Below are 19,644 nucleotides of genomic sequence, written 5' to 3' on the forward strand. Positions count from 1 at the left end.
CACTCCCTGTAGTGAATTTAAAATGGCCTCTAATTCTTTGCAGCTCCTTCCATCAAGAGGTGGAGTCTATTGAATCTGTGCCAGCCTTGTGACTTTGACCAGTAGAATATGGTGATGTGACATTGTGTGATTTTATAGCTGAAGCCTCAGAGATGTCTTGATGCTTCTGCTTTAGCCCCACTGGAAGCAGCTACCATGTGAGAACCCCCCAGCTAGCCTACTACAGAGGCTATGTGAAGGTAAACTGAGGTGCCCAGCCAACAGCCACACTCAACTGCCAGACACGTGAATGAGACCATTCAGGACCATTTCACCCCCAGCCAATTTACCAATAGACTACAAACATGAGTCGACCCATCCAACCATGAGGAGCAGAGAGACAAGTCACTTCCATTGAGTGCCTTGTCCAAAATATGAACCCATAGAATTATGAGCCTTAATAAAGCAAGAGTCAACAAACTATGTATGATCTGCAGGCTAAATCTGACTTACTGCCTCTTTGTAAATAAAGTTTTATTGAAACATAGCCACACCCCTTCATTTACATTATATCTGTAGTTGCTTTTGAGGTAAAATAGTAGAGTTGAGTAGTTATGACAGAGATTATCTTGTCTACAAAGTCTAAAAATATCTACTGTTTGGCCCTTTACAGAAATAGTTTGCCAAGCCTTAATTTAAGCCATTAAATTTTTGGATGGTTTGTTATGCAGCAGTAGATAACTCAAACACTCCCTTTGTAGCAAAAGATCAGTCAAAATCTTTGCTTGAACTATAATTAATTTCTGTAATTTCATGTATACATGTTGAGACTGGTGAAGGCATTTAACTTTATCTAGACCAACATCTGTTTTCATATGAATAACAGTGTCATTTTTCTAAATAGAATATGTTAATAATGCTGGGCACAATGTCCACTTTCTTGATACAAAGCACTTTTTGAATTTAATAACCAGATAAAATTCAATATAGCTCTTTTCCACCCTCAGAAAATGTTTTATTTAAAAATTATTCATGCCAAACTGAGTTTAACTTGATGTCAGAAATGAGCCTTGATAGTATATGAAAGTCTTTCAAAGTATAATAATTCACTGCAGAAAGCAACATCTAAGTATTACTGCTACATTTTCACAACTTTTACCCAATAGTTGGCCCTTATCTAATTTTTTTAAAGAAAAGTAAAATATTAGCCTGTCTTCAGGCTTCAAAGAGATGAGCCATATTTTCTGACTTGTACAAAGTATTTTAAAAAACTAATTTTGGGCATTGGCAGATCTACTGTGTAATCCTGGCTTGTTGAAATGTATATGAATAGATTTCTACATGAGCTTGGGAAATGTGAATAAATATAATGTGTAAAACACTGTCAAACCCAGATATTTATCTGTATACTGCAGAAGTTTACTATCCTTCTATGCCTAAATACATCCGTTATTGCTGATTAAATGTTACTATTTCTGCAACAAACTATAAAATAAAAGTAAAAGAGATGAGAAATATAATGTATTTTTTCTTGCAGCTTTAAAGAGATATGAAATGTATGGCAGGGCATGACTGTACATGGTTAAGTCTCCTGAGTCAGTTTTGAAGCATATACAACTATGAGAGAAAAAACTGGTTATAGAAACAATATGAAACTGGGAACCTGAGTGCCATCATGTGAGTTCTGGTTCTTAAGGCCTAACTCTAGGTTAGCAATCTGACTTAAAGGATTTTCCTCCAAAATGTTTTAGATTGTCCATTCAAATTTTAAGAAAAGCTTTCACAATTCCTAACATGATCTCTGCCTTTCCTGCATGCTTGGTATTTATAACACAGACCCAATATTTAACATTATATTTAACAGCATATTATACTTGTGATTTTCTTGAACCAGAATTATAGGATTTTAGGACTAGAAGAGACCTTACTAGTTATCTGGTTCACTTGATTCATTTGACAGAAAAGGAAATTAGTTCTTTTCATGTGTGTGTATGTCTGTGTGTGTGTGTGTATGTGTGTGTGTGTGGCCTCCAAAGGACCAACTTATATACCATTTTGCGTATGTCTAAGAAACTACCAGATCCTCAGTTCTTTTGGGTGGAATAGAATTAATGTGCATCAATATCTGCAAGGTGAATTTGCTATTACCAATGATTTAATGATGAAATTGAGACTATTCTGGTTGTTTATAGATTACAAGAGCCCTTAAAGACCAGCAATAAAATTCAAAGGAATCAAAAAATGAGAATAAAAATTGAATTTGTCAGTAGCTTTGTGTATAGTCTGAATTGTGTATTCTCATGGAAGTGCTAATCCCCAATACCTCAGAATATGACTATATTTGGAGTTGGAAGTCTTAATGAGGTAATTAAATTAAAACGAGGTCATTATGGTGAATAGGACTGGGGTCCTTATAAAAAGAGGAGACACCACACACACAGACACACACGGAGGGCAGACCATGTGAAGACATTGGGAGAAGATGACCATCTTCAAGCCAAGAAGCAACGCCTCAGAGGAAGACAGTCTTATCAGTGCCTTGATCTGGGACTTCTAGATTTCAGAATTGTAAGAAAATAAATTTCTGTTGTTTAAGCCATCCAGTCTGTGGTACTTAGTTATGGCAGTCCTAGAAAACTAATATACCTTGTAAAAATGTGGTATACAGGGCTGAAGATGACCAAGTGATACGACTGTCATCTTTATTATGGTGAACACCATAGTTCTGTTGATGTGACATATGATTTTGTAAACTGTATACAGTCTAGATATTCTGTGGCAGTTTCTCAGCTTAAAGTTCCATCTAAAGACACATATTTCAGACATCCAAAAATAATTAGAAAAATGTTTAAATTTTACTTACGTTGCTGAACACATACAAAATGACATGATATTCATAACACATGCCACTTTCTTTAAAACTTCTTCATCTAAAAAGCCTCCCTTGCCACACATAGCAGCTAATCCAATTTCTTTTTCTTTTCTCTCTTTTATAAACTTCTCAAACTCTCTTTCTCCGCTAGCTCTTATTGGCTTTCTTAATGCCTCCTCTCATTTTCGGTGTCTCTCCAACTTTTCCAATAGATCAGTCAAACTTCTTTCCTCTTACCCACTCCACCAATCTCTTTAAAAGGCCAGGAAACTGACTTTGCCATGAAAGAACTTGATGAGGAGGGAGAGGAGAGGCTGTGAACAGTCAGACATCAATTTTTTTCTTGTCAAAAATGCATTAAGCTTGTTGGCAGCTGTTTCACATTGTTGCTGATATTAAGTTTATAGGAAACTAAAATGTTTTAATGTTTAAGTGTTAAGTGGAATTATCTCTATCCTATACTTAGGTCATTTATTCTTTTTTACATTAATTGCAAAACTTTTTATTTCTTCCTGATAAGTTTCATCTTTTGGCCCAGCATTCCAAAATTCCAGGATCTTTTTGAATCTTTTTTTCTTTCATCTAACATATTAAACATTATTTCTAGTTTTATGAATTTGATAGCCTGGAACCACTAGCTAAGAGTGATTCAGCAATACAGTGTGGCTGGTTTTATAAAGCTAACTGTGATAGTGAAATATATTAATAGGTCTGTGACATCCAAGAGCTAGGAAAGTATCCCTCTGCTAAACTTAGAATTGGTCACACCCTAAAGTATCATGCCAAGTTTGGGCACTGGCATTTTAATGGACATGTGAAATGGCAGGGAGATTTGAGCGTAGAGTAACAAAAAATGAACCAAAAAATGAAGTGAAATATATAGTTAAAGTAGTTATTATTGAAACCAAATAAGAAAAACGTTTACACCTTTATATAAAGCTTCTATAGACAATACATTCACCTATTGTTCTTCAGTTTCCAGGGTGTCCAGGACAAAACAAGAGAATGTAGCCTTCAGAAAATGGGAAACAACATAAAGGTCTATTAATAGAGAATTATTTAAATAAAATATGGTGCTTCCATATAATGAAAGCCAATATGAAACACTTGATAAAACATAGTGAATATTTTTTTTGTCACCTTAGAATAAGGAAGGCTTTTCAAAGAATTACATAAAACCCAAGCCATGAAATAAAATAAATAAATATATATATATATTTTATATATATATATGATATATATATGAACTTAAAATTTCCACTAGGAAAAAAAAAACTAGAAAATAAAAAAAAGTCAAAGTAAATAATAGACAAAGGCTAATTTCTTCAATATACGGAAAAATTAAATAATTTAATAAGAAAATTCTAATAACCCAATAGAAAAATCTGCAAAGAATTCAAAGAAAATGTTTATATTAATGTAAATATAAATGGTTAATAAGAATAGTAAAAGTTATTTAACCTCACTAATAAAGAAATGTATGTTGTAGGCTACTTAGTCCATCTGTTCTTCTATGTTTGTTAAAAGTATTCACCTGTCTAAAGTAAATATTTAAAACGTAACAATTTTTGTAACAATTTTTTAAAACATCTGGAAGCTGAACAATGTGAATTAACTGGGGCCTCTAGAAAGCGAAAAGTTCTTGTGTTCATGTTTCAAAAAAAAAAAGAAAAAGGCAAAGAAAGAAATGTATGTTATAACTGGAACTAGATACAATTTTTAAAATCCTGTTAAAATAGCAAAGTTGAAAAAATTTGACAATACCAAGAATTATCAATAGAAGTAAGCAGGCACTCTTACATACCATTGGTGGTGGTAATATGAATTGGTATAACCTTCTTAGAGAATAATTTGGCAATACTGATAAAAATTTAAAATATTTACACCCTTTGATCCAACTATTCCACTTCTAAAATTTATTGCACAGATATTCTTGCACAAGTATGGAAAGAAAAAGACAATTATAATATTGTTATAGAAAAATATTTCTAAACACCCATCAATTAGAAACAATTTAAGTTATGTCTCATATATCATATGAAATTTTAGGCAGCTGTTTTATACTCTTATGTATAACTATGCTCACAGACATGGGGAGATATCTTAGATATATTGTTAGATGAAAAACACAGTTTAGAAAACATTATGAATATAGTATGATCTCACTTGTGAAAAAAAAAATAAGGCTACATTCTAGGCTGGTAGTCAGGCCTATATTCCCTAAACAAGAGAATGGAGGGTTCCCCTTAAATGCAATTGATCGGTCTAAGAGAAAGAACTTGCAATTAGATTTTGGGGTTCCGTTTCTTCTATAGCAGAGAACTCAATTATCAACAAGCTTCACTCAGGTACAAAGGGCTTCTAATCAAGTCAGTTTTTTAGTAATTCCCTAAATATGAACAGAGAAGATTACCAGATATTTGAAGAATGCTTCCAGCAAAGAGAACACACTAGCGGGGAGGAAAAAAAATAATACTCAGAGAAGAAAAAAAAAATTTTAAGGCATTAATAGTTTATGCTTTAGTTAATAGCTTTAGTTTCAGTGACACTCAAAAGAATTCTCTTTTATTTTAAAAAAAAAAAAGTCAAAAAAGAAAGGAAAGAAAAAGAACTTTCATGTATAATAAAGAGCCATGGAAAAATTCAATAGAAGAGTTGCAAAATCAAGTTGAGGAAATCTCCCAGAAAACAATACAAAAAGACAAGAGATGAAAAAGAGGAAAGACAAGAAGATAAGATTATTAGTTCAAGAGAGCCAATATGAATAATAGAAGTTCCAAAAAGAAAAACAAAAACAAAAAGGATGGAAGTGATCACAGAAAAACAAAATTTACCCAGAACAAAAGGATACAAGTTTCCAAACTGAAGGGTCATAAAGAACTTAGTAAGTGACCAGCACACCGAATGAAAAAAGCCCTATACCAAGGCATACCATTGTAGAATTTCAAGTCCCCAGGCATAAAGAGAAAAAACCATGGAAACAAACCAGATAACATACAAAGTTTTAAGAATCAAAATGGCACATACGTCATCAACAATTCTGGAAGCTAACAATGGAGCAAGGCCTTCAAAATTCCGAGGAAAAATTATTTTTGGTGTCAAATTCTTTACTCAGCCAAACTACCAATCAGGTGAGAGTAGTGTATAATAAAGGCATTTTCAGTCATTCATGAGCACAGAAAATTTACCCTCCGTGCAAAGTTTTTCAGGAAGTTACTCAAGTATGCTTCATTAATAAAGGCATAAAACAAGAAAAAAGTATTGAAGTTCAGGAAACAAGAGCTCCAAGATAGGAAAGAGGTGAAAGGACTTTCCAGGTTGGAAACAAAGCTAGATTCAGTTTCCAGTTCTGATAGGAGCAAGATTGTGGAGGACTCCGAGGGGATATTGTCAAAACAAACAACAAACAAACAAACAAACAAAACCCCCCAAATCCCTGATGTATTTATCTGTACTGATTTAGGTTTTACAGTTCTATTGGAAGGTTTGGGATCAGTTCCATAAAAACTAAGCAAATAGGAAAAGAAAACACAGGCAGTTACGGACTCTAGAAAAAACAAAAGTTGTACTAGAAATGAAATGTAGTACAGCTTGAGTTTTTTTAATTTGTGGTAAAATATACATAACATACAATTTACCATTTTAATCATTTTTAAGTGTATGGTTCAGTGGCATTAAGTACAATCACATTGTCGATATTTTAATGTCAACACTAAATGATGATTTAGTAAAAATTCTTATATAACTCCAAGAGGAGAGATATATGTGTGTACATTGAGGGAGGAGTTCATGAGTTTCAGTTTTTCTCTTCCATTTTCATTGTCTAAAATGTAAAACCCAGAAATAATCATAAAGGTATGTAATTTACAAATACATAGATCTATTCCAGGAGAAACAAGACAGTTGCAAGAATCTGACCCTGGGAGTTGAAAATTGAGGGCGGGGGGATAATACTATTTTTCATTAAAAATCTTATAGTGCTATTTGATTTAAAAACTACATGTATGCATATATATAATTTAAGTAAGATTAAAATTAAAATTTTAAAAATGACTGGGAAAAAAAGCTATTATGGTTCATTTTAACCAAAAACAAGTTCAAAGCAATATGTACACAATGATACCATCGAAAATTATACACAATCTATAAATATAACAAAGACTGAAAAGAAAGAACTTATATCAAAAGGTTAATAGTGGGTATTTTGGAGGAGTCCTATTTCTTTTCTGGTTGATCTGTATTTTTCAAGTTTTTTTTGTACAAATAAACAGGTAATACTTATGAGAAAAAGAATCATCAAAACATCATTATTTATATCAGCAATAGAGGATATAGGTTTAATTTGGTAGTAGGAGAGGTTTAATTGGCTATTAGAAAGCACTTAATTCTACAGGTAACTAAACATTTTCCTGACCTTTCCTTATTCAAGAGAGGCTAAGAGTACCCAAGAAAGGAAGGAGTCAAGAGGGAGGAGGGGAGCATACTAAAGGAGAACTGTTGAAAGCTCACAGGATGAGGGGCAAAGGAGTCATACAATGTGACAGAATAATGGAAACTTGAAAAATATAAAAACAAAATTAAATCTCAGAAACCCTGGAGCCTAGATAGGACTATGCCTGGCTTTCAGTCATGGGTGTGGAATCTTGCTGAAAACTCATTAAGAGAGGAAGGAATGAAGTCACTGGGCCACACACACTGGTATAAATTCCAAGTGAGAAGAAGAAAGGAATAGAGGGACAAAAGAAAAAAATATTCTTGGCAGTGGTAACTTTTATCATTAACAAAGCATGGGAGAAAAATGGGTCTTAGACAGCCTATGTAAAACAACCAGTACTTCCTGATGAAACCCTGCCTTTGGCTACATTTGTAGGACTTGGGAGCTTTCTGATCAGTTGACTTGCCAAATGTGATGGAATAAAGTACTTTCTTTTCCTAATGCTGGGTTATAGCCAGGTACATGTGCCTGTGACCGTCATGGAACTTTGGATATATTTTTCCATGAAAAAATTGCACGGATAAACTTTTCCTTTGGTTCATTTCTGCTCGCATCTCCAGGCTCATCAATCCTCTCTGAAGTGCTATTCAGCTATACCAAAGACTTGGGATTGCCTGAATATGCTGTAGAAAAGACTATTAGTTGCCTACACCAAATGTATTCTCCCTTCTTTATTTTTAAAGAAATTTTGATTTTGTTGGGAGTAATTTTGTGCCCGGCTTAAAAAGGATAAAATAAATTAAAGAAAACCTTTATTTCCCAGCTTCCTTTGGAATATAACGCAAAATAACCTAGGACCCGATATCCTTGAGTCACTAAATCAATGCCAGCAACTGGTAGATTTCCTAGTATGTGGGAAAAATAAATAAATCCCAATTATGTTTAAACCACTGTTATTTTTATTTACAGTTAAATGCAGCCAAGTGCAATCCCTCCCTTTTTAATATTTATACACATGATTTCCCCTGCCTGTATGTTCTTCCTCTACTGATGTAACAGATAAACTACAATACTCCAAGACTCATCTAAAGGGATTGTTTCCTTGTGAAGCTTTCCATTACCTTTGCAAACTCAGATAGGTACGCATTCTTTTGTGTTCTCATTACACTTTGTATAAACTTCTAGCACTTACTGTAAACCTTTTAAATTATCTGTGTATTGACTTGTCTCTGATACTCGATTTTGAACTTTTGCAGAGCAGGACTGAGTTGTATTTACTTTCCCATCTCCTTGTACAGTCACAGACCTAGGCAGGAGCTCAATAAATATTGGTTAAATAAATGTTGAAGAAACTCAGACTGTCTTGAGAATCCAAAGTACCTGTTAATTTTCTGATTGTAATTTTAATCTTCCAAATGCAAATGTGATATAATTTTGCCTTCTGTGTCATAGACTTGAGCATCACATAAAATATTGAAATGAACTATGTGGGTGCTCAAATTTTGTTTCTACCACCAAATTTTTCCTTGATTTCACATAATTGGAGTGGATCTTTCTTTTTTTTCTTGATTCCTACTTTTGTCATATAACTTTTTTTGCATTTAATTTTACTTTGTTAACTACTTACTTTGTCTCTTTCATACTAGATAGTAAGCTCCTGGAAGGTTGGACCATGCATTTTCATTTTTGAAGCCTTCTTAGTATCTAGTATAGACATGGTAGCAGGTGCTCAATCAGTAAATGAATGACAAAATGTCCAAATAATGGCACCTTACTCATTGCTTCTTTTTGTTCTCTACTTTCCCTTCACATATGGTTTTGCCTTAATTTCAAGCATGAGTGCAAGTAGGCTTACAACTTCAGCATTATCCTTTCAAAAATTTAAGTAAGTCTGTTTCACCCCTTTATATCTCTCCTATCCACATCAAGTTATATATTATGATAGAAAAGCATTAAATAAAATTCTGCATTCTAAATATTTCAGCAGCTAAAAAATTAAGAATCAGTTCATATCCTGAAATAGAATCACTTTTCCCACTGTCAAAAATGTAGTGCCTTCTAAAATGCTCAGCCTCCTGCAGCTTCTTTAAGTTCATAACTGCCACTTGACACCCTGTGGGCAGTGAATGATATAGAATGACTACCAAAAAAAAAAAAAAAAAAAGCTTCATCCACTTCTTCAGGAAGGAATATACTGGAGAGGGTGACCATGAAGATACAAATCCAGGTCATTCCAGAAATTTTTTTTTTGAAATAAGCAAAGCAAAACATGTCGAGGACCAAACTCTGAGAAATAGGGGACAAAACTCAGAGAGTGAGCTTGAAAGCAGAGCTTGAGTCCCTCACTGCTGTGAATGCCACCAAAAATGAGAGAGAGAGAGAAAGAGGGAGGGAGGGAGGAGGGAGGAAGGAAGGAAGGAAGGAAGGAAGGAAAGAGAGAGAGATCTGGGTAACTCCAGGAACTTGAGGCACCAGGTACAGAGTCAACTGTCCCACTGAAACATTTAGGAAATCTTGCTACCAGAATACTACAGAATGCCACCACCTTTGGTACAGTCAGACAATGATTTCTAAGTCTCAGTGGTACATGAGGCTAGTGCTGAGGATGGATGTATACCAACCTATAAATCAGAGTTTTTCAACCATACTGCACATTATAATCACAAGAGATTAAAAGAAGATAACGGTACCTAAGGGGAGGGGGAGTGGAAAATTATTGTTTAATGGGTATAGCATTTCAGTTTGGGATGAGTTAAAGATTTATCAGAGTATATGTGCCTTAAAAGATAGTCAAATAGTATATAGAAAATACTAAAGGAATTCAGAGGGAAGAATGATTACCAAAGGATGATGTACATAGTAAAACTTCAGAATGAAAGTCACTTTTGAGCTGTGATTGGAAGATAGTGTAGCATTTAGATAAAAGTTAAAGAAAGGAGAAGGCATTTTAAATAAGAGAAATGACATAACTAAGAGGGGAGGAAGCACATGTGTCATGTATGGAGAATCTGAGGTTGAAGAGTGGAAGGCTCCTTTGACAAATAGTATAAGAAAAGGTTGGAAATAAAGTTCGTGGAAAGGCTGTAGAAGATCAAATTTCAGGCTGAAGAGTTTGATCTTATTCTAAAATCAGAGGACAGCCATTAAAACATATTGGCAGTGGTATTGGCAGTATGTGAACAATGATAGTTTTGAAAGACTTATTAGCATTGTTGTGGAATTGACTGGAAGGTGGAGGGACTCACATGGTGGAAAGAGCAATTAAAGGAGCTCAGCAAAAAAGGTGAAGGGATGAAGTACAAATAATAGTTACAAAACAGTCACGGGGACTTAGGGGTGGGGGAAAAGAGCTCAGCAATTTTGTAATTCTAAGGCAATGGGGGCTTTGACAAGGTGGGCAATGGTGACATTAAAACATAAGAACAGATTTTAGGCACATATGACATCTGGGTAAGATGGTGTATAGTGATGGATGTATACTGGTTAAAAGGAAAATATGACATATGCCCTACTAAAGGAAAGATCAAAGCAGGAAAATATATTTAAAAACCTAGTCTCTTCCTACACGCAGAAGTTTTTCATTTTTATGACCCAGCATGTTCCTTTTAAAGGCTGTTTAAAAGCAGATCTGTTTAATGTGTACTGAGTCAAGAAATGGTGCCGATAAAATTGGTTCGCCTTTCCTAGCCTTGTGCTTTCCTGCTAGCCAGCTTTTTGGCCAATTGAGTGACCATGGCCAGTTGGGCGATTGTCATTAACTTCTATAAATCTCACTTTCTTAACCAGCAAAATAAGGACAATAATACCATTTCTGCCTGTCTTGCAAAAGTTTTACAAAAATCAAATTATCCTATATTAAATTACATTAAAAATTCTTATTATCTACTATATGTAAGCTCTGTGCTAGGTGCAACAGGAGACATAAAGATGAGACAAAAGGCCCTCTCTATGGAAGACTGAAACGAACACAAAAAATAAGATATTAAAACAAAAATACAAGAAGAGATTTTCCTAAGTGTCTTAGGGAACAAAGTCCATATGGATTCAAATAAATGAGGATGGATATCTGGAGGATAAACTGAAGAGTGGCTTCATAAATGAGGGATCATTTGAGGTAAGTCGTCAACAGAGAATGGAGGATAAATGGAAATAATTCATCCATTCATCCACACATATACTTATCCACCCATCCTACAATACTGGGGATTCTCTCTGTGACAGATCACAGAGATAAGTAATACTCTACCATTGTGTAGCATCCTCTACGAAGGAGCTATCCAGAGCACAAGGGGATTGAATGAAAAATGATTAATTCAGTACTAAACAAATTAAGACAATGGATGTAAACTGCATAAAATCTAAAGTAGGAGAAGGCTAAGATGAAATGCCGTAGCTACATACAGAGTGTCAGAGGGTAGGGATTGCATATATAACTAGAAGATTTCTTCTGTTCAGAAGGTAAAGGGGCTTCAATTACATTCAATGAGCAGAGAGAAGATCTGGGAGACAGAAAATATTTAAATGGTTAGTGAACAATTTGAACTAAAGCATACTTATTTGCACATATATTCTATTTATTTTGGTTCTTCTCTCTTTGTTGTCCATACATCCTGCCCAGGGTTTTGAAAGACGGAGCACCAATGAAACTCCAGGCAAAACTATAGACTTCTAGGTTGCACAGTACAGCTTCCTCTCAGTTGTTTCCTGTCTATAACTATCAATGTGGAGTTGCTTTTTTATGGTGGATCTTGAGATTTTTTTTTTTTTCTCTCTCCCTCCACTATACATCCTTGATGACTGATCCTCCTCTCATGAGGAAGATAAAGTTTATAAAGAAAACTATGGGGCTAACATACAATCTAGAGCCTGCTCAAAAGAGGGAGAGAGAGACAGACAGAGAGACAGAGACAGACAGAGACAGAGAGAGAGACTGAGAGAGAGAGAGAGGCAGAGACAGAGGAAAGGAATGAGAGGAGGAGAGGAAGAGAAGAAGGGGAGAAACATACAAGGGGAAGTAGAGAGATGGGTTGGTACTGACTAGCTTTTATGTACAGAAAGGCTGTGTAATGTGAAGTGAGAACTAACTATTGCTATTTCTGTTCCTATAAAGAAAAAGCAGAAATTATTTTTGCAAAAAAAGGACATGGGGTATGAACATAAAAATTAACCATACTAAAGCTTAAACAAGTCAGGAAAGATGTATTATTCACCATTGTGATCAAGGAATTCAATAAAAAATGAAAGACCTGTGTCTTCCTGATCCCCAGGGCCTATAAAAGCCTCCTCTTCTCCATCCTTCCCCTTTCTATAACTTATAGACATGACACCAGTTATACCTCTTCATTAAATCAATTATATGTTGTCCCCTTAGATCCAGAGAGGAATCTTTCACCACCCAAACATTTTCATTTATCCAGAGAAATTCGTCATCTCTTGATAAATGAAAATGTGCCTCTGTCACAACCTTCCCACCCCATCCTGCTTCGCTCTTAGGATTCTTAATTTGAGTGCATCCATTTGGTCTCCCATGACAGGAACCTTAAACTTATCTTTGAATTTTAACATGACTACATCCCTGCTAACTCAGAATCTTTAGTGATTCCCTTCCAAACTGCAGCCTAATTGTGGCACTCTATAAAAATGCCTGCAGCATTGCTCTGGTGGCTCAGGAATTCTGACTATTTCCTCCTGCTGTCAGCTTTGAGCCTTCTTGTTCTGGTCTGAGTGTATCCCAGGATCTGTGTTGTTGCCATACACTTGGATTTCGTATTGACCGGCAAATAACTTCAGAATGATATATCAGCCCAGTGGACTGCCTGGCATTCTATTTCACTTTGATCTATGGTGTGTATATTAAAAAGACTTGGGATCCTAAATGTGAGCTCCAGTTCTCCTGTACACTGACATTTAACCCTGGTGTGATCACACCCTGCTCTCCCGGTTCTTTTGACGCTCCGTCCAACCTGTGTGTTTTCTTAGAGGCAGAAGGGTGTGGTAATAAAATGAATACTGGACTTGGAATCAGCAGTTTCAACTCTCAGTTCTATTCTTTCTTAATCATGGAAACCCTGGAAATTCACTTAAGCTCTTTGAACTTTAGTTTTCTTACCTGTTCTGCATATGTAGTGGATGTATAAGGGCTGCAGCTGGGGCCGCCACTCAGCTGTGCTCCCTGCTACATAGTTCATTCAGGCACTGGCACCCACTCCTCCTCTGAAACTGCTTTTGCTGAGATCTCTTGTTGAGTTCACTACTTCCGTCTTTCCGAATCCATTGGCAGTCTTCATATTCAGAGTTCATATTATTCCACTTCTCAGCAGCACTTGACACAGCTGATTACTTTACCTTTCCTAAAATACTTTCTTCATTTGCCTTCTGGAAAGCCACAGCTCCTAGTTTTCCTTCTATTTTCACTGACAGACTAGAAGTCTTTGCTAATTCACTTCAGGTTGAAATGCCTAAGACTCAGTTCTCAGCCTCTTCTCTAGCTACACTCCCTCCTTTGGTTATCCCTTCCAGCCCTTGAGTATTAAATGACATCTATATGGTGATATTTCCTAATTTTATATCTCCAGTCAAAACCTTTCCCTGAGCTCCAGAACTGAAGATTCATCTAGGTACTAGACAACTACTTGAAACCCCCTTAATGTCTAACAGGTATACTGAACTTAAAATGTGCAAAACACAACTCTTGATTTTATTTTTCTGTGAGTATAATTATCTGTAGTGGGCAAGATTAAAACAATAGAAACCAGATAGAAAGCTATTCCAATAATCCAGGTGAGATACGGGTGAACGATAATGCTGGCTTGAATAAATGTTATCGGGACTTTGCAGATATAATTATGCTACAGACCTTGAGATGGGATTGATCCTGGATTATCAAGGTGGGCCCAATCTAATCATGAGTCCTTAAAATTGGAGAACCTTTCCCAGCTGTGGTCAGAGAAGTAATGATGGAAGTATGGTCACAGAGATGTGATATTCCTAGCTTTGAAAATGGGAGAGGGGGCCATGAGCCAAAGAATGCAGGTACCCTCTGGAAACTGGAAAAGACAAGGAAACAGATTTGTCCTTAGGATTTCCAGAAAGGAACATAGCCCTTAGCTAATACCTATATTAGCTCACTGAGACCCGTGTGAGACTTCTGACCTACAGAACTATAAGATAATAAATTTGTGTGTTTTAAGCTACTAAGTTGAGATAATTTGTTATAGCAGCAACAGGAAACTAATATAGCATGTGTATACTGATGCTTGTATTAAAAGCAGGTATGGACATTAAATAAATGATTATTTCTTAATATGGATATACATAGTTGTCTCATTCCCCTCAATTTGCCCCCTTAGTATGGGAGTGGGAGGGGGTGCTCCTCTCTTCCAGGATCTTCATTTAAAAAAATTTTAAGTTTATTTGAGCAAAAATCAGTTAGAATCAAACAGTGCCAAACCGGAAGCAGTTAGGACAACTCCACTGTCAGGACTTCAGGGTGAGATTTTTATAAAGAAAAGGTAGAAACAAAGTAAGGAAATTATTGATTGGTTATAGTGTAAAACCTGTTAGGCTGTTTTGACTCATAATCTTGAGGCATTTACAGGCTTAGATTTGGGTTTGCTTACGTAGGCCACCATGGCATTGGAGCTACCTCAGTCTGTTGGCCTCCATGTGTAATTAATTTCACAACTCCCTACCCCTTTGGTCATCCTCTCACACATGATAGATTGACCAAAATTTGATATTAGTGGCACTCATATTCACATTCAGAGTTAAGCTGATCCAGACTCATTGTGAAATTCATAGGTTGTAATGTCAGATCTGGAAGGATTGTTTTTGCTTTTCATCTCGTAGTTCATCTTGTTTCTGTTTCTCCAAGTGCAGTGGGATCTGATAGCTATGAACATGCATATAAGACCTTGGAGGAACACCAGGGAGACTACAATGATAACTATTAAGAGGATGATACCAGGAGACTGCAATATACTTCTTAGCCAGAGCCCCCATGAGCCTGACCAGTTGGTATCAAAGAAACCAAAGAATGTACCTGAAGGGGCACTAGTCTGTTTTAGCCAAGCACCTTGTTTGTTAATTTCTTGTATTTCCTATAATACCAGAGGTGTTGATCCAGGTACAGCTGCGGGTATTTGTTATGGCACAGACTCCTTCTTGTTCGGCCATTTAATACTCTAAAGCAATTCTATTATCTAAAAACTGCTTTAGCAAGAAAATCTAGGGACTTTTGTCATGCAGCTATGGCCTCAGCAGTAGGTTTGGCCATAGTTGCCAGAGTTAAAGAGCGTTGTCCTCCCATGCATTAACAGAAAGAAAAAGCAAGTCGTGAAAAGACAAAATAGAGTAAAAGTTTCATACTAAAGATCAAGATGCCATCATCTTGTTTTGAGGAAAGACATTTATGAAGTTATTTAAGTTGTGACCTGAATTAGCATCTTTTTTCATGGAACATTATTTTTACTTGAAAGAACAACTGATAAACAGACAACTATGATTAGCCAGAATTGCAGTTTTGGTGGGCATTTTTTTCCAAAATGAATGAAGTGAGCCTGTCATTTCAAGGTAAACAATTGAAAGTATTTGTTGCCAATAATAAAATTTGAGCTTTCAACCAAAAGTGGAGGTTAAGAAAACTTGTATCTACCACCATAAACTTGATAGCTTCCCAGTATTTAAAGATTTTTCTGATGAGATTTGTGTGATGATAACTGATGTGATTTTTTTATGCTCATAATGAAATATGTCAACATTTGGAAAATCTACATAACTCAATGAACTAATATTCTCCAAATGATCAGTGCATGATTTTTAAAGTCATGTGTGGGTTAAAGATCCATTCAGAGTTCAGGATAGTAAATAGATTCTAATATTAAATAGTATGAATGTTCATTTATATGGTTTCAGATTCCATATAACTAACATTTAAGAAACTATTAATTGTCGAGTTTTGGCATAGTATCAAAGAAGAATATCCACAATTATCTGAAAAGTCTATTAGAAACACTTCATTTTCCAGCTTTAAAAAAAGCATGTATAGTCTACGGCCGTGCTATTCTGAACGTGCCCGATCTCATCTGATCTCAGAAGCTAAACAGGATTGGGCCTGGCGTACTTAGATGGGAGACCACTTAAGAGTACCAGGTGCTGTAGGCATTAAAAAAACGCAGCACATATGGACATTAAATGAAGTTAAGAATTGCGATTATTTCTGAATATGGATATTCTAATTTCTGAACTGAGATCACATTTATGTTTCAGATGACACAGGTCTTTCTAGTACCTTAGAGTGGTCAGAAAGGTGATAAGGCCTTCTCAGTTGTTCATCCAGGGATGAGAGGAACAGTCCCATTCTATCTCACTCCTGCTGAGTAAATTTTTAAGGCAATAATAGACAATAAAAAATTACATTTTTTTCACAAAAAAAATGCATACATTGACATGGAGGGACAAAAGGCATTAAATCAAGGTAGACTCAAAGAGCAGATGACTGACTAAATTGTAGAACATGAGCACAGTTTAATCACAAAAACCTAGATGACTGCAGCCAAATGGAATAGAGGATATTTAATAGTGTTACACAAGGTACAACATAGATTCCATTAACTCTTTATAGTGTTTAATGATTTATCAAATTAAATTTGACCTGGAAGTTACTCTTTTAGCCAGAAGCTAAGATGAGAGTGCAAAGAGTCAACAGAGAAGCAGACACGGATTATATAAAGCAGAAGCTTAACACACAGAGGCAAAAAAAAAACCATTCTACTTACAAAGTTGCAAGTAGCATTTTAAAGTAAGGATATTAGAGACTATTGAGAGGATGTTATTGTGAAAATCCCCAATGGGGCCTGAAATCCTGTTGCAGCAGCTATGGAAAGGGGGATTCTAATATTACAACCATTGATTTTTAAGCACAGTAGGCCAAAGTTCACTGAGCAATATCTGCATGTTTGCATGGAGGGAATAATATATGCAAATTCCACAGTCCCCTCATTTTGAAAGCTGGTTTGCTTGATTTTGCCTACCTAATCTGCTTACAGAAAAATCTTTCCTTTTGTTTTAATATCAAATAGGCTTTAGCATGGATAGGTCTAATGGGACTTTGTCATCGGTGGAAGCTTAACAGGGCATCAGGAGATTGTAAGTAAATTTCATTAGATGGCTACAGTCTAATTCATTAAAGATTATATGTTTTTTAAATATAGGGAGTCAGGATAGTCCTCCAGTTTGCTAGAGCAATAACCCAGAAATATTAACTACAGGTTTTTGATACCCCCTCTATAGTCCACGTCTAGACATGAGCAAGCTACATAAACTCAGAGCCCAGGACTGCTTGGACAACTGAAGTTTTCAACTTTCAAGCAAACAGTTGAAAAAAGTATAGCCAAAAAGTATGAGAAAAGTATGTTTTGGTAGAAAACAGAGGGCATATTAATCATTTTTGACCAGTTTCTGTTTTTTATAGTCCCAAATTTTTGTTTCATTGTTATAGAAGAATTAAAATATGGCTTATCCAAGAGACAAAAAGTATTCCTAATTTGGCAGAGCCTAAAACATGTAGAAAGAAAGGTCTTTAAGCTCAATGCACTTAACAAATAGATATAGTTAGAGCTTACTGAAAACTTCTGTTTAAAATAGGAATTTTTGAGTGTTTGCATGTGGATAAGCATAGAATTATTTGAAATATTAAAAGCCTTGATTTAAGGAAGCACTATGCTCACTTAGGATATCATGGGGATGTAAATGAGGTAAGAGTCAGAAGAAGGTAGAAAATAACTCAAAAGTGGGTTGGTAAAAGAAAAGTCAGTGCCAGACCCTTCCCTCAGCCACTCATGGCTAAGAGGATTCACAAATTCTCCAGAAAAGATATTAGACATAAACAACAGAATCACAGATTGCTTTCTTACATGTTTATGTATGTATGTATATATGTATAAATAGGTGATGAATTCATGCTTCAAAATTCCAAAAGTACAAGAGTATACAATAATAAGTTCTCTTTAACTCTTATCTAGCCACCTAGTTCCACTCTTCAGAGGCAACCAATATTACCTATATCTTATACATTCTTCAATGTATATATGAGCAAATGTATATGCAGTTGTTACACAAATGATAGCATTCTGTATACTGTGAAGCTTATTTTTTTCATTAAATTATATCCTGGATATAATTAAAGTAATTCCATATCAATAATGAATATACCTATCTTTCTTCAGCAGCATAGTATTCCATTAAATGGCTGCATCATAATTTATGTGAACAGCTCCACGCTGATGAACATTTAGGTTGTTTCCAGTCTTTTGCTATTACAAATAATGCTATGATGACTTGTACATAGGTCATTTTGTACATATTTAATCTATAGGATAAATCATAGAGGTAGAATTACTGATTCTTAGAATATGTATACTTGTAATTTTGCTAAATATTACTAAATTATCCTACATAGAGGTTTTACTAATTTACATTCCTATTGTTAATATATGAAAATGCCTCTTTAATACACTCTAATGTAGAGTGTTACCAAGCTTTATGATCTTTTCCAATTTCATAGGTTAAACATATTTCAGTTTAATTTTAATTTGCCTTTCTCCTTATGAATGAGATCGAACACCTTTTCATATATATTTTAGAGCCATTTATATTTCCTTTTATGTAAACCATTTAATAAAAGCATTTAATATGTAACAAAGACACACAACGAAATTTACAAAACAATAAAATATCATCAAAAAATAAACTGTTTATATTCTTTGCTCATTTATCTTCAGAGTTATTAATTTATCCGTAGTTTTTTGTTGTTTGTTTTTCCTTTTCATTCAGTTCTCTTTACTTTAGGCCAAAATGAATCTGGAGTTGCTGCCATAATGAGAGAAAATATCTAGTTGGTAGATATTCTGTTTGGACAAATGAACCTCTGGCTTGTATCCAGGAGAGTGGTTGAAATTCCTTTTGAATGTTCAGATGGTTCAGTGAGGTTACCTTTTTGCAGTACTGCTACTGAAGAGAGATATATTTACATGTGGAAAGAGGCTTGCGCTCTCTTCATGTTGCTAGTTCAGCCACTAAACTTCATCCTGTATCTTAAAAATATGCTTAATAAATGACTGAGCCCTGTTGAAAATAAAGATGAGGATGAACTTTGAAAATATATGTAGTATATACTGAAAATGGGGAAAATGAGATACCATTCCCTTTCACATAAACCGAAAAATCCTCGGTAGTAGGACTTTCACACCCTTATAAATACAGTTGTTTCCTTTCCACTCCATTCCCTTATTTTCTATATTGCAATTTATTCATTTCTGTAAATGCCACCTTCAAAGGTATTCTTCCTGCCTGGCAGAAG

General features: G+C 35.1%; 1 protein-coding gene and 1 pseudogene across 2 annotated transcripts in view; both read left to right on the forward strand.

The window, feature by feature from the left end:
• Positions 1 to 19,644, forward strand: part of ZNF280D (zinc finger protein 280D) — a 235,065-nt gene that overhangs the window by 85,799 nt on the left and 129,622 nt on the right. The gene's annotated exons all lie outside the window — the stretch shown is intronic.
• On the forward strand, positions 16,332 to 16,448 carry LOC120604654 (uncharacterized; annotated as a pseudogene).

The sequence above is a fragment of the Pteropus medius genome, unplaced genomic scaffold, assembly GCF_902729225.1.
Source record: "Pteropus medius unplaced genomic scaffold, Ma_sr-lr_union100, whole genome shotgun sequence".
Classification (NCBI taxonomy): Eukaryota; Metazoa; Chordata; class Mammalia; order Chiroptera; family Pteropodidae; genus Pteropus; species Pteropus medius.